The 14,124-nt window shown below is 40.1% G+C and overlaps 2 long non-coding RNA genes across 5 annotated transcripts in view; one reads left to right on the top strand and one right to left on the bottom strand.

Annotated features, from left to right (window-relative positions):
- CDK6 (cyclin dependent kinase 6) overlaps positions 1 to 14,124 on the bottom strand; it is a 249,728-nt gene that overhangs the window by 196,466 nt on the left and 39,138 nt on the right. The window lies entirely within an intron of this gene.
- On the top strand, positions 7,107 to 11,574 carry LOC146400000 (uncharacterized). Its single transcript, XR_014815785.1, has 2 exons — positions 7,107 to 9,323; positions 9,362 to 11,574. It is a non-coding gene; the product is annotated as an uncharacterized LOC146400000 (long non-coding RNA).

A 14,124-nucleotide genomic window follows, 5' to 3' on the forward strand; every position in this document is an offset into this window, starting at 1 on the left:
ACAATTACAAATCTATGTTATAGATCTATGGATTAATGGCTACACAATGTATGAAGATTCAATGTGTGACAGTAATAACATAGGGGGAAAGACAGAGCTGAATAGGAAATATGTTTTTGTACACTATACAATGTAAGTTAGTATTATTTCAAGCTAGATTTTTACACATTTAAGATAGTAATTGTTATCCCCAGCATAATTATTACAAAATTCTTTGTTCTGAAATCTTCATGTTCTGAGAAATACTTTCTTGAATCTCCTCCCTAATCTGTCATTTATGAGCCCCTAGAGTGAGGCTGGAACTGTACATATCAGAGACTTACATATGCAAACTCATTGAGTTCTCTCAATATCCCTAAAAAGGGGGCATTATTACCCTCATTTTACAGAGGAAGAAGCTAAGCTGCAGAAGATAATTTGTCCAGCATGACAGAACAGGTAAGACACAGAACCAGGATTTCAATTAAAAACCTTCACAGGCTTCTCCCTCCTTGATGTGGACCCTCCTTCATTATCTAGAGTCTCGAAGTCCTGTTCTCTTTTCATCCAATGCACCACCACCACCACCGCAATATAATCAACAACAAATGACAATTATCTCCTTCATGGCTATGGCTCTGGATAGAACCCAAAGGCTAGCAAACCCCAATCCAAAACAATTCTCCCCCCAAACTCCAAATCCCTTACCTCTTGGACAATTTCAACCAATATTTTGAAACACCTGGGGAACCACACCATCCAACCAATTTTCTAAGCCCAGAAACCTTGAAGTAATCCCAGATTCTTCCATTTGCCCAAACAGCCACTGAACCACCAATTCTACCATTCAAATATGTCTCCATCCACTGCTCCCTCCCATTTTCCGATGCTCATCCCTGTCACCAAAACCTTGACAGAGGGCCTTTATCCTATGTCCCTGCCTTGTGGAGACTCCCTGTACTTCCCCCCCCCCCCCGCCCTGCCCTCCCTCCACCCTGCCCAGGGTCAGTGGACCTTCTATGACATACATCTGACTTCTACACTGAACAAATATTTATTTGATATTTGTCATTTTCTAGCACTGTACTGGATGCTGGGAACAGAAAGATCAGAGGGTAAAATAGATTTGCTTATGTTGTTCAGAGCCTACTGAGATGGCAGGCATAAAAAGATGAGTATCAGTTATTCCGAAAATGCTGATGTAGAAATAAATACAGAGTTATTTTAAGAGTAATAAAGAGGGGCGCCTAACCCAGACTTGTAGGAAAAAGTGTGTAGTCGTGTCTTGGACCATCAGGAGTTATCCAAGCAAGTGACAAAGAAAGGGCACTGAAAACCAAGAGAACATGTGAACGAGGGGATAGCAAGAAGTCCCATGGGAAGAATTCTTTTACACCACCAGGAACTTGTGTCCTGTGGAAAGCGGGTATCTCCTTTTGATTTTTAAATAGCTCATACTGATGACCACAGATAAGAGGGGAATAGTGGGGATGAGTGGCAAGGAGACCAGTATAAGGAGACTGTTGCTGCAGTTGTACAGGGAAAATAAAGAGGGCCTGTCCTAAGGAATTGGCAGCAAGGACGGAGAGGAGAGTACAGATTCCAGAAATATTTAGGAGGTTGAATTGGCAGGACTTGCTAAGTGTCTGAATGTGGCGGGGGTGGAGGGATGAGGAAGGAGGAGAAGCCAAGGATGACTCATAGGCTTTTGACTTTGGGGACTCGGTGCCACCCCGTGAGATACAGCAGTGTTCCCAGACCTTTGGTTTTCAGGGACCTGTAAAATTTCCAACAAATTCAGGCGCCTGACAGCAAGTTGCCAACCAAAGACATAAATACAGCCTACCATCCACTATCAACATCATCTCATAGAGAAAGCACATTTTTAACACTCAAAATGTAAAAAGATTTAGCTTGCTGAAAAATTCACCACAGGGCCCTTATTTTTCTAATTTCATCACAGACGATGGAAAATTGGTACCAGGCCTCAGACCAACACTGGGAAGCCCGGAGATGGAGATACAAGAGAAGAAGTCTGCTCAGCAGTAAGATGATGAGTGAAAGGCAGAAGACTATGGAGTCCTTGCCTTTGTTAACTAGCCCTAGAGGGACATCTCTCTGACATCTATCAAGGGATATCTCTCCTGTAAGTATTAAGGGCTGCAAAAGAGTTCAAGGTTATGGAAGCCCTGAAGAAGAGGAACTCCAATGTGCCTAGAGGGGAAATGGCTGGGAAGCTGAGTCTCCAAAGATGATCTGGAATTTGCCAGATAAACAAAGGAAGCTCCGCATGGTCCAGGCAGAAGGAACGGCATGTCCAAAGGTATGTAGGTATGCCAGAAAATTCATATTTGAGGAATTGCGGATAGTTTGGCATGACTTGGTGATTATCTTGGAAAAATGGCAAGAGAAGAGCTGGAAAAGTACACAGAAGGAAAATTACAAGGGGTTTGGTAATCCAGGCTAAGGAGTCTGGAAATTATCTTATGGGCACTGGGGAAGAACCAAAGACTTTACAGTGGGCAATGCCATGACCAGATCTCCCACTTGGAAATACCCCTCTGACTGCAGAATAGAAGTTGGACTGTAGGGGAATGAAACTGGAGTGAGGAAAACACTTGTAGGAAGTGTCTGCAAAAGCCCAGATAAGAAATATAGATAGATTAGAGAAATAGGAGCAGCAAAGAGAGACCAATACAAGCAGCAAATATTTACTGAGCACCTATTCTCTTCAGGGGATATAGAGGTCAAGGAGACAAGATTCCTGCTCTTTTAGAGCTGATTTTCCATTGCTGTTAAATGAAATGAAAATCAAACTTTACATAATGCAATTTAAAAAAATTAACAATGTATCAAATGCTTTCGCAGGTCTCCATATGTGTGTATACATACCTACGTAAAACTATGTTTAAATCGCACTAAATTATGCTATATATGCAATTTCTTTAACCATTTCTTTATTCTTGTAACACTGGCTCATTACCTTATGATAAATTCCTTTAAGTGGCATTGCAAAAATTAAAAGGCAAAAACATTTTCTGAATTAACATATATACACTTTTTAAAAGTTCTTGATCCAAACAGTCTTACAGGAGTTCCCGTCGTGGTGCAGTGGTTAACGAATCCGACTAGGAACCATGAGGTTGCGGGTTCGGTCCCTGCCCTTGCTCAGTGGGTTAACGATCCGGCGTTGCCGTGAGCTGTGGTGTAGGTTGCAGACGTGGCTCGGATCCCGCGTTGCTGTGGCTCTGGTGTAGGCCTGTGGCTACAGCTCTGATTCGACCCCTAGCCTGGGAACCTCCATATGCCGCGGGAGCGGCCCAAGAAATAGCAACAACAACAACAACAACAACAAAAAAAAAAGACAAAAGACAAACAGTCTTACAGAAGATCCCAGAGTGGGATAGCGAGCAGGTGGAATCTGCAGGATATCGTGACCAACCAGGGGGTTAAAAACTGAAGGAAGGAAAGAGGTTAAAATGATGATTAGAATTCTGGTTTAGGTAACATGGTTGGTCTGGGTCCTGCTATTTCCAAACAGTAGAAGAAAAAAAGAAAAGAGGAAAAGAAGATTTGAAGAGTAATCCGTGAGCTCACTCCAAAAGAGATGACTTCAAGATGTCTGTGACATTAAGGTGGTAATGCCCAGTGAACAACTGCAAACACACACTTGGGGTTTCAGACATCGCTCAAATAATAGTTCGGGTAGTTATTAGCATACAAGTGAGACAATCTTGTGGGTTATCGTGTGCAACAAGAAGGATAGCATCCCTGAATAAATCAGAGAGGTGGGCAAGAAAACAGCTGAAGATAGTGATGTTGTGGAGTTCCCGCTGTGGTGTGGTGGGTTAAGAACCTGACTGCAGAGGCTCAGGTCCCTGTGGAGATGCAGGCTCAACCCTCATATGCAGGAACTTCCATATGCCACCAAAAAGGAAAGAAAGGAAGGAAGGAAGGAAGGAAAAAGAAAGAGATGCCATAAAAAACCAAGTGAATTAAGAAAACAATTCTGAAGTTCCCGTCGTGGCACAGTGGTTAATGAATCCGACTAGGAACCATGAGGTTGCGGGTTCGGTCCCTGCCCTTGCTCAGTGGGTTAACGATCCGGCGTTGCCGTGAGCTGTGGTGTAGGTTGCAGACGCGGCTCGGATCCCGCGTTGCTGTGGCTCTGGCGTAGGCCTGTGGCTACAGCTCCGATTTGACCCCTAGCCTGGGAACCTCCATATGCCGCGGGAGCGGCCCAAGAAATAGCAAACAGACAAAAAAAAAAAAAAAAAAAAAAAAAAAAAAAAAAGAAAAGAAAACAATTCTATTTATAATAGCATCAGAAACAAAATACTTAGGTATAAATTTAACAAAAGATCTACCAAAAACTATAAAACCACATTAAAATAAATTAAGGAAGATCTGCATAAGGAGAAAGACAACCATATTCATAGATCAGAAGGACTTGATATTTTTAAGAAGTCAATACTCCCCAAACTGAGCTACAGCTTCAATACAATCCGTATCAAAATCCCAGACTCTTTAGCCGAAAATGATATACTGATCCTAAAATTCATAAGAAAATGCAAGGGACTCAGAATAGCCAAAATAATCTTGAAAAAATTGGAGGACTCACATTTCTCCATCTTAAAACTTACCATAAGCTTTGGTATTCAAGACAGTGTGGTACTGACATAAAGATAAACATACAGATGAATGGAATAGAATTGAGAATCCAGAAATTAACTCTCAGCTTTATGCTCAACTGATTTTCAACAAGCGTGCCAAGACCATTCAGTGGGGGAAAGAATAGACTTTTCAACTAATGATGTGAGGATAACTGAATATCCATGTGCAAAATAATGAAGCTGGACTCCTACCTCACAACATACACAAAAACTAAACCCCAAATGGATCACAGACCTAAATATAAGAGCTAAAACTATAAAACTCCTAAAAAATAATATAGGAGTAAATCTTCATGAACTTGGGTTAGACAATGCTAAGATATGACACTAAAAGCATAAGCAATGGAAGAATAAATTGATTTATCAAAAATAAAGCCATTTGTGCTATAAAGGACACTATCAAAAAAATGAAAAGGCAACCCAAAGAATGGGACAAACTATTTGCAAATCATATATCTGATAAGAGACTTGTAACCAAAATGCATAAAAAAATTCTTACAACTGAATAATAAAAGACAAACAACCCACTTTAAAAATGGGCAAAGGTTGTCAACTCCACCTCAATAAAACTGAAAATAATACAAATAAAATAGGCAAAGTATCTAAATAGACAGTTCTCCATAGGTGATATAACACAGACCAAAAAGCACATGATATGTTGACATCACTAGTCCATAGAGAAATTCAAATCAAAACTGTGAGATATCGCTTCACACCACGAAGGCAGTTAAAATTAGAGATGGACACAATAACAAATGTTGACAAAGATGCAGAGAAAATGGGACCCTCATTTATCACTGGTGGGACTGTAATATGGTACACCTACTCTGGAAAGTAGTTTGGCAATTCCTCAAAAGGTTAAGCACACAGTGATGTAATCCAGCAATTTCATTCCTTACCACCTACTCAGAAAAACTAAAACATATGTCCACACAAAAACTTGCACAGGAATGTTCAGAGCTACATTATTCGTAAGAGCCAACAAGTAGAAACAACCCTAATATTCATCGGCTGATGAACGGATAAATAAACTGTGGCATATGTACTCAAGGGAATATTATTCAGCCACAAAAAATATGAAGTACTGATACATGCCACAACATGGATGATTCTTGAAAACATCATGCTAACTGAAAGAAGCATCAAGAAAAGAGTACATATTGCATTCTTCCATTCATATGAAATGGCCAAAATAGGAAAATCTGTAGAAACAGAGATTAGACTAGTGGTTGCCTAGAGTGAGGAGCAGTAGGGGCTGGGGAAAATGGGAAGTGACTCTTAGTGAGTATGGAATTTCTTTTAGGGGGCATGAAAATGTTCTAAAATTAAACCGTGGTGCTGGCTGCACAACCCTGTGCCAAGCATGGTGCTTTGAACTTTCTCTGTATTTATGGATTTAAACCTCCTGGGATTATAATGTAGGTATCATCATTTCTTTTATAGATGAATAAAAGTGAGGCATGGAAGATTAGTAGACTGACCAGCATCGTCATGCCTGTAAATGAAGGAGCCAGGATTTGAGTTCAGATAATCAGTCCCCTTATTTTTAACCATGTATCCTCTATTCCATGGCTACTAGGACCCTCGTGATCTTGCCCCTAATGACCACTCCATTCTCATCTTTTTTTTTAAATTACTCAATGAATTTTATTACATTTATAGTTGTACAATGATCATCATGACCCGATTTTATAGCATTTCCATCCCAAACTCCCAGCCCATCCCTGCACCCCTCAACCTGTCTCCTTTGGAAACCGTAAATTTTTCAAAGTCTGAGTCAATATCTGTTCCGCAAAGAAGTCCATTGTGTCCTTTTTTAGATTCCACATATAAGTGATAGCATATGATTTTGGTGTCTCCATTCTGATCTTTTAACTAGATTCTATCCACCCTGAATTTTTGCATTTCCTGAAATGTGAACGGCTTTGGTGTTGGGCTTTGACACAAGCGGTAGGTTACTTCTGCCTAGAAAGCTCTCCTTTTCTCTGCCCATTTGGTGACCTCCTACCAGTCGGCAAAGACTTCTCAGGAGTGAACATCCCCCGTGATCCTACCTGTCTCACTTCTACACTTCCACTTCCAGAGCCAAGACCTCTGTGTGTTACCACAACCTACCTGACTCACTGGAGGCACTCTGCCATGATGGGTGAATGAATAAATAAATGAATAAGAATATTCAATTGGCCTATGAGAGTACACAATATTTTTGGAAATAGCCTAAGCCAAGTCTGATAAATTAAGTGGAGGATCAGGCTGAGTAATATTCTTTCAGGTCCAAAAAGAGGTGTGATAATAAAGTTAAGATGTTGATTTTGGGGTTTGGCTCATAAAACAGTTCTGAAGACAATTCCAAAAGAGTCTGAGAATGTTTTGCTCAATTAGAGCAGAGCTAGAAAAACTGGATTGCCTCCCATGGGACAAGATTTATTTGGTCATATAAGTTTTAGTACAGTGTTTTTCATTTTTTTGTCTCATTATTTTCAGTTCACACGGTGTTAAGACAATGGCATTTACATTAAAAAATATTCCATTTCCTAAACAGCAAGCCACTAAAGACGTTATCTCCATTTTTTTCCCTCATGCTTTCTTTCCTCAGTAACTGTCTTGACATGTCAAAGAAATATTTTATTATCAGAGGGTGATTTTGCTTATTTCCAAAGAGGGAAGCAATTTGCTACTCTTTAATTTAAACCTACCCTTAAATCCAAGGAATGTCTGGCTCATGAAAGGAAAAATAAGGTCCAGAATCTATTAACTTGTGATCTACAGCCTTCAAAGCAATTTACAATCAGTATACATTTGACTTCATTTAGCTGTTAGAGTAAAAAGCCTAAATGCCCTGTGTATCTTGCCAGTACGCAAGTACACTTCAGCCAAAACTAGGTCACAAAATGTTTTAACACAATATGTTTCACTCTTCCAACATTTTGAGAAATTTCCAAGGAACTATGAAAAGAAAAGCTTCCTGAAAGAAACAACTTCATACGCTAAATCACATCCTAGGGAAGCCCCGCCCCGATCTGGATTTAAGGCACCATCAAAACAATAGGCGAGAAGTAGTCTGTACCACAGCACACATCCAACCCCACTGTTTCTTCCAAGTCTAAATGTGGACCCATCGACCAACCCGTCCACGTGTAACGGCCCTTCAAAGATTTTGTCCAATTCTCTAAATACGACCATCCATATATTTTGATGTCACCAGTTTTTCTAATGTCCGAATTTTATAGATTTTTCTACATTATGCATTTGGAATTTGTACACACAAAGATTAGAACTAAGCATTCACCTAATAAGCATATTTTAGCTTATTATAGTGATGTCAGTTACTTGAGTTTCTTAGCTGCTGGTAGGATTTCACTCAGGTAAAGCCACCCTGTTATCATCTTACATATAGGAATTATTTGAATAGAAGATCACTGTCTGCAGAATACTCACTGGAACCAAGATAGGAAATAGCAAACACAGCAATGTTATCCAATACAGAACAGAAGCAATGTCACCAGTAGCAGAAATTCATTGGAAAAAGAAATCCTATCCTAAGGGGGGGAAAAAACGCACTTAGAATATTTCAATTTTGTTAAGAAATAAACAGGAGTTTTGAAAAATATATTCCTAGGAATGAACGTATTTATACAATTTTTTTAAAGTTACAAATTGGTATAACATTATAAACCAGCTATACTTTAATAATTTAAAAAAGGCAAAAAAGTTATAGGCTATGTGGACATTTAATCACTGCCCTCTTGACAGGAATTTGTTATATGCAAAACCAAAAAGCAAAATTAGCTTCATATCTCTCTTTAACAGAGAAATGAGCAGGTAATGAGCTGCTCTATGAGATCAGTTTTTAGTGACCAGTTCTGACATGCCAAATTGATAATAAACCTGACAGTCTACAGTCCTTTTTTAATCTTTCTAATGATTCTCTAATCATTCCTCTTGAGAGGAAGTTATATTTTACAAGTTGCTAAATGTATAAATATTGTTTATGTATTGTAACATACTGTTAGACCTTTTTTCTTTGATATTTCACTTCTCTTTTCTTTGTTTTTCAGACACACAGTACATTTCCCTTTCAGAACTAGAATAGAAGTTGCTTAAAGAAAAACTGAGTTGGTAAGAATAGGATATTTTCCTCCTTAAACATATGCATTTAGATATTCCAAAGAAAATCATCTATGGAAATTCTAAAACCTCAAGCACACAATTTATAGATCGTACTTGTTAACCAAAGAAGTAAATAAAATACTAAGGCACTCTAAAATACTCCACTTATACATCAGTTAACTTTCTTCATATACCACTATCAAATGATGCCAAAAAATCATCTCTAGGGGGTTTGTTTTAATCAGGGAAGTTATTTCAATGAACAGATACATAAGTATCCATAAATAGGACATGGGCAGAAAACATGATAGCCCTTGTGCTAAACTGAAGGAAAAATTCTAAGATTGAAGTAGAGAAAATCAAAGTGTAGGTGATAAGGCTGAACTACCAATAAAAAGGCCCCAAAGACTATGGCCACCCCAGATCTAAGAGACAGGGCCGTGATGGCAACTAACAGAGTATAATCAATTGAATTTACTTTCATGTACATATACATATATAAAAGCTATATATGTATATATATATATACACACACATATATATATATACACACATATATAGGTATATATGTGTGTATATATATATATATATATATAAAGTATCTATATAAAAGCAAACTCTGGAAAGACACAATCTGGCAGTGGGGCTCCCACCCTATCACAGGTGAGGGAGTTTGGATGACAAACAGAACTTCCCTCCCTACAGTCAAGATGAGGCGTCGGGCACAGTGCTTGAGGCTGTCAAACGTTAAGATCATGCGCCAATTCCCTTCACGGGCTCCACACGCCCTGCACAACTTTCCCCTATGATCTGGCTTTCCCATAGGTGAACACACAAGGAAGGCAATGCCTTGGCTGGCCGATCCGAGTACACTTGAGAAGTACAGCTTTTATTGGAAAAGAGTAAATTAACATTTTGGTTCAAACCTTGGTTTCTTGTGAAGTTGGCATGAGTCGGTGATCCCTGGACTCTCAATCCCTCTAGGTACACTCATAAAATTGGGCTTCCAGCCTCCAATGCCAGGCAGATCCTGGAACAGGGCACTCGCTCCAGAGAATTGGCTCCCTGCGTGTGGGCAGCTAGCCATCATTCTGACTGCCTCCCGAAAAGGCAACAGTGGTTACCTTGGCCTTGAGACATACCTTTTCTTCACATTGCAGTGGAATGTTTCTACATTTGGACTTTTAATTCATGCAACTTTTAACTAAGAATAAAGACATGGCCTCCGGACGCATTTACCCAGGTTTGCCAGAACCCCTGAGGAGACCATCTCTTTGAGCGGCAAGGAGGAGTCCTTTCAAAAAGTCGAATTCTTAGACTTCATTTACACTGAGTGGTTTTTACTCTGAAGTGCCTCGTGGGGTGGGAAATGCTGAAGGAGGAGGAACAGATAATATAAAAACCCCTGGGGGGCCTTCTCAAACACCTCTACCTTACCATCCACTGAGCATCAGCCAATGAATCAACAGTGGGTTCCTGGACACCTTTGATGTGCTAACACTGGAGATCCGGGAGTTGGCAAAACCATCCCCTCAGGAAGTTGCTGGGAACACTGTCCTGGGGAGTCACTGTAGCGGATGAGTCTACTTCCTACCTCAGGTGTGCTGGAGTAGAAAGAAGACTAAAAATGACTCAACCCGAGTGAGATTCAGTGAGACGTGTTTTTTTGAGTGAATTCTATAACCAGTGTTACAAAGAATCTCGTTCCTGCCTTTATCTCTTCGAAACACAAACTTGTTCTATTCATCACAAACGTTAAGACTAAACAAAAGCACTCATTAATAAAAAGCAGAGAAAACATAGTGCCAAAAATCTTTGTATACTTTAGCACATAATACATTTATCTTCATCCAGGCAGATGGCATGCAACCTGTTTCCAATTCAAAGAAAGATAAAGGAAAAAACTGTTTATAGTAGAACAATCTTTGATAATCCACAGCTTGATGATCTAATAAAATTACTTTAAAATGTCAAATGTCAAAACACTATCAAATCTCTTCTTTTGCATTTCAATTCTAAGTTAACATTTTGATGAAAAAGGAATTCAACAAATAGTAACTGTGTTTTATGGAAGGCTCATCCAACTTTTATCAAGCACAGTCATTTTGACAGACTGGCCATTGTATAAAAGAGGTCTTGCCTCTATAAAATTTCGAAGTGTCTACACATAAGTTAATCATCTTTACTATATACCAAAAATCATCTATCTATATCTTGTAAGCAACAGAGTACCCAAAACAAGGCAACAACTTACTTTAAGGTAAACTTGCCAATACAGTAGGGTGGCTGTGAAGACAAAACCATGTACTACAGACAAACTAGGGCTTGGTACATAGTAAGTATTCAATTAAAGATTAGTTGTGAGGTAATGAAAATGACTTATCTTAAGAATTTTAGTTTTTATTTCATTTATTAGAGCTTTTCTCTTTAAGCCCAAGGCTTCTCCTGATGCAGGCCTTTAGCACATTAGATAGCCTCCATTTATTGAAGAAGACACAACCTCTCTGTGGCGAAGGGACGCCAAGGATTCTGAGCACTTTAGATTCTTCTGCCCATTTCGGGTCCCCCTTAGGACAGCAACTTCCTCCACTTTCTCGTCGTCAACATTTGACCCACCTCACTGCCTAATTCTCACTTCCTTCGGCCTTCACTTAGGGCTCCCAACTCCTCCCCTCTCTCTGCAAATGACCTTTTCTTTCTTTCTTTCTTTCTTTTTTTTTTTTGATTTTTTAATTATAGTTGATTTACAGTGTTCTGTCAATTTCTGTGGTGCAGCAAAGTCAGCCTTTTTTGGCACTAGAAGAAAATCAAAGCTATTCAGCTCATCTATGGATCTTTCGTCCCTCTTGTTTCACAGGAAAGTATCTTCCTCTCCAAAGAGAAGGGCCCCCCACCCCCCACCCCCGGTGCCCTCTACCCTCTGCTAAGTCCTCATCTGGTCAGTTTTTACTCCTTATCATTCCTCCTCAATCTCTCCTCTCCCGGCCCCTTCTTGTACACCTACAAACACACTATTTCCTTTATATAATAATGACAAAAACGTTAAACCATCTGACCTCACCCTGGCTGGCATTCTACCAACCACGTTCAACCATTCCCCTAATTTATTTAAGGTTAGTCTACACTTTCTTGCTCTTTGTTATTTGTAACTGGCTTCCTCTTTCTCTTCTGGCAAAATCTGTCTCTCAAATGGAAACTGACAGCTTCCCGCCACTAAACGCAGTCTTCAGTCTCTTCCACCACTTGGTAGCACCTGAGATAGCAGAATAAAATGCCTCCTTTCCTTGAAATTCTCCCCTCCAGTGGCATCCCTGCATTTTCTTCTATTTTCCTCCCTCTACTTCTCTGGTCTCTGCCTTCCTCTATGCTCTTTTTTTTTTTTTTTTTTTCCCCTCCTTCAATCCTAAAAACACGTATTCTCCAGATTCCATTCTCAGTCTTACTTTTCCCCTCAAAATATGGGAGTTCTTGCTCGTTCACTGATTTAACACCTAGGGTCATATTTGACACTGACCTTCAATTTAAGATCTCCTCTGCAGACAGCATCTGAGGCATGATTTGAACCACCCATGCCATGAAGGCTGGCATTTGTGAATGAGTCACTTCGGTGGGGACATAAGCCTTAGTCTAGGGCTTGGCTTTCACACTGGGACATTCATGGGTTGCTCCTTGCTGGGGAACACATGATACACATTCATGGTATTCCAAGTGTGGGACTCAAAGATCTGGGTGTCCATTAAAAATGTCACAGGTTTTTCTGGACTCCCCTCTGGAGCTCTTACTTTCCTGTACTTAACTCTGCCTTGGCTATTTCCTGGGAGCACATATAACTCAACACGTCCAGGACAGAACTCAGCAGGGTCCCATCAAGCCCGATCCTTCTCCTGCAAATCCTAGTTTTCAACAGCTGCACCCCCATCCTCTCACTCAAGCTTCAAACCATAACATGTCTTGTCTGTCCACCTGCCCACCCACCCAGCTTCTCAGACTGGCAATTCCTGCACTCAGCTGTCTCTCCTATCAAGGCAATGACACCACTTGAGGCCACCATTTTTCCTCATCCCTAGGAAATGGTCCATCTCCTAACTGGTTTGCCTGTCTCTAGGTTCTTGTTCAAGCTGCTCTACCCTCTGCCATTACTCCAATCCCACCACCTTGCATCTCTCTCTTTCCCCCCTTCCCTTCCCACTCTGGTCACCTTCCCACTTCAGGCTGGTCTGTTACCCATCATACCTCAATCATCTCCACATGCGTGATTTTGCTCCCATCATTCACCTCGTCTGCGGAGCTTATACATTTCTTCTTCGAAGGAGCCTAGATTTGTATCAGTACCTGGGAAAGGTTCACTACTACATCCTTCATATTACAGCACTTTGCAAAGAGTCCCCTCTCTCCAGGTTTTAAGCTCACTGAAAGCAGGAACTGAGCAATGCAGACTTTGATTCCCCACTGTGTGTGCTGCCCTGTGTTCCGGAGATGCTTAGTTGACCTCAGGCACTATTTGATGGATGTATCCCACGTCACATTCTGCTCTTCCCTGTAGGTAACACACTGGGAACACACAGTGTTAATACACTGGGAAGGAGATCCAAACTGTAGCTGGATGCCCTTAGCACCTGGACCTACCCTGGAAGCATCTTCAATTCAGGCACTCTCAGGACCCAAGTTCTAGACTAGGTCCTGGAGACGTGAGAATATGCCAGAACCAACTTCCCAGTCTCCTCAGAATAGAGACAGCACAGAAGCAAGCTTCGTTTCTTGGGATTCTACAATATCCCCAACCTTGTGAATATCTTGAACTGTCAACTTTAAGAATGGAAAAAAGGTGAACACTATCAAAGTTCTGTTTTACTTTCCATCAAGCAAAGAGGAAAGCATCATCACTTGGTTCAGAGCCCAATAACTTACTAAATGGTTGACTAAAAACCATAATAAAGCTTCCAAATGTGTTCTACCTTTACAAACAGGAAATTTCTCAGATCTGGAAGCATCTCGCTTAACATGAATTGTGTAAAAAATTCAGTATTATTAGTACTACTAAAATAGCTTCTTTACGCCTAAGTATAAACAGAAGAGAAAACGGACAAATTTTTCAAAATTAGCTAACAATGACATTTTAAAATCAGCTGTAAATTTCATCTGACTCTTTATTTTGCTTGGGGGTGGGGACAACTTTTACTTATAACAGGAATTCCTTTCTTTCTTTAAATGCTGGAGTTAAGCCTTTATAGAAAGGGATATTTCTGAAGTTTCGAAGAAACAAACTGGAATAATTAATGCCTTCAAAGTTTCTTTCATAAACAACTTTGTATAAACCATTTCTCGTTTTTTACCACTTGAAACTGAAATTACAGGAACACAG

This window comes from Sus scrofa, chromosome 9 (assembly GCF_054392235.1).
Source record: "Sus scrofa isolate SSC_HxYL_T2T_F1_AM1 chromosome 9, Sscrofa_HxYL_maternal_Yorkshire_Landrace_v2.0, whole genome shotgun sequence".
Classification (NCBI taxonomy): Eukaryota; Metazoa; Chordata; class Mammalia; order Artiodactyla; family Suidae; genus Sus; species Sus scrofa.